The sequence below is a fragment of the Erpetoichthys calabaricus genome, chromosome 3, assembly GCF_900747795.2.
Source record: "Erpetoichthys calabaricus chromosome 3, fErpCal1.3, whole genome shotgun sequence".
Taxonomy (NCBI): Eukaryota; Metazoa; Chordata; class Cladistia; order Polypteriformes; family Polypteridae; genus Erpetoichthys; species Erpetoichthys calabaricus.
Window position 1 is genome coordinate 229,639,498 of NC_041396.2, and position 1,815 is coordinate 229,641,312.

At 41.5% G+C, this 1,815-nt stretch overlaps 1 long non-coding RNA gene across 1 annotated transcript; it reads left to right on the top strand.

Moving 5' to 3' along the window:
- Positions 1-295: 295 nt before the first annotated feature.
- LOC127527162 (uncharacterized) lies at positions 296-1,244 on the top strand. Its single transcript, XR_007934461.1, has 2 exons — positions 296-702; positions 1,155-1,244. It is a non-coding gene; the product is annotated as an uncharacterized LOC127527162 (long non-coding RNA).
- Positions 1,245-1,815: the final 571 nt, after the last annotated feature.

A 1,815-nucleotide genomic window follows, 5' to 3' on the forward strand; every position in this document is an offset into this window, starting at 1 on the left:
TAAAACAATTAAAGAATGTATTAAACACTAATAAACAAAATACAATTACACGCTAAATAATCCCACCCCAGTTCCTTTACGGTGATGTACAATAAACACAAACAAACCACAGCTAAAACTACTCACAATAAAGTCCTTGGAAAACAGCTGATGAAATGCAATGATGGGGATACTGTAGATCAGGGGTGCCCAATACATCGATCGTGATCGACTGGTAGATCGGAAAGGTAGTGCAGGTAGATTGCGTTGCATTCAAAAAAAATTTTTTTAAATGTTACTCTATCATATTATGGCATTTGCCACTTGATTGACATGCAGGGCGGCCAGTCTGAGATCTCTTTTCTTCTAACACACTGGTCATCCCGCACGCACGATCAAATGCGCGAGCTACTGCAAAGCACCAGCTATCTAAGTGATCTAGTTAGCCTTCCAATTTATATCGACTAAAGAAGGGATTTTAAAAAAAAAAATGTTGTTTTAGGGGGGTGGAGGGTATGGGCTGGATGTGGAATTGGAAGAGGATTTTTTTTCTCTCACAATGTCACAATCGAAGTGCGTTTGTCTGATCTGTCAATCTATCATTGCTATTCCAAAGAAGAAAAATGTGGAAAGGCACTTTCGAACTGTTCATAAAAACTACGAAACTGACTTCCTTCCGAAAAGCAATCTGAGAAAGAGAAAGGAGAGGGAACTAAAAACGCAGTTAATCGGACAGCCGTCATTTTTCACTCGGCTGAATTCAAAAGCAAAGGCAGACACACTGAAGCATCGTTCCGGGTGAGTCACTCGATCATTAAGCATAAGAAGTCCTTCCAAGATGGAGAGATGATAAAAGAGGCCTTCGTTGAGGCAGATGGCTAGGGAGAAATTCCTGCTGAGATTTCGAGACCCCTGGCTGGAGAAAAAGGAGTTTCTCCTTGTCATTAATCATGCAGAATACAAGCAACTTAATAACGATGAATGGCTGCTAGACTTGATATTTTTTTTCCGATCTGACCAACATGTTAAATGAGCTTAATTTACAGCTGCAAGGAAAAAACAAAACCATGGTCAGTATGATTAGCTCAGTTAATGCTTTCAAACGAAAAATGCAACATCTGTCCTCAAAGCTGCAGTGCCTTGATTTGGGGAACATCCAAAACCTCACGTCAGAGCTGGAGACGCAATGGAAGGCGTGTGCGCAACTTGACAGCATACATTACACAGAGTAGACTGAAAATTGTCTGTCAGACTTTGACAGATGGTTTCAAGACTCAGCTTTACTTGAGCCAATCACTACATGTAAGTGCTATCCATTTAGGGAAGATGTTGAGGGTGATTCACCCGCATCAAAAATTGCAACACTGTTTCACCTAAAGCTCCTCTACAGTGTAGGATGAGATTTTGACACTACAGGATGACATTCAGCTGAAGTATGGGGCTCATGGACAGTTTTGGAACTTACTCACAGAGGAAAAGTACCCAAACATGAGGAAATGTGCTGCCTCCTTGACTGCATTATTTGGCTCTACTTATTTATGCGAGTCAGCCTTTTCCCACATGTACATGTCCTAGTACATCCAAATACTGTAGTGACCGTAAATTTATTGAATTGGTATTGTGCCATAAGGGTTATTCAGTTATGCAAGGTATGACAACATATATTTTATGAAAAAAGTATACTCAGTATATATATATTGTGGAGGATTGCTGGCTTCCCAGTCTGGCCCTCACCCCCAGGCCGCTAGGAGGAGCCCTCCGGACAGCATATTCGTGCCCCGAATTCCAGCAGGGCCTCATGGATTTTGTAGTATTGTGACACAGCCCTGCTGGATA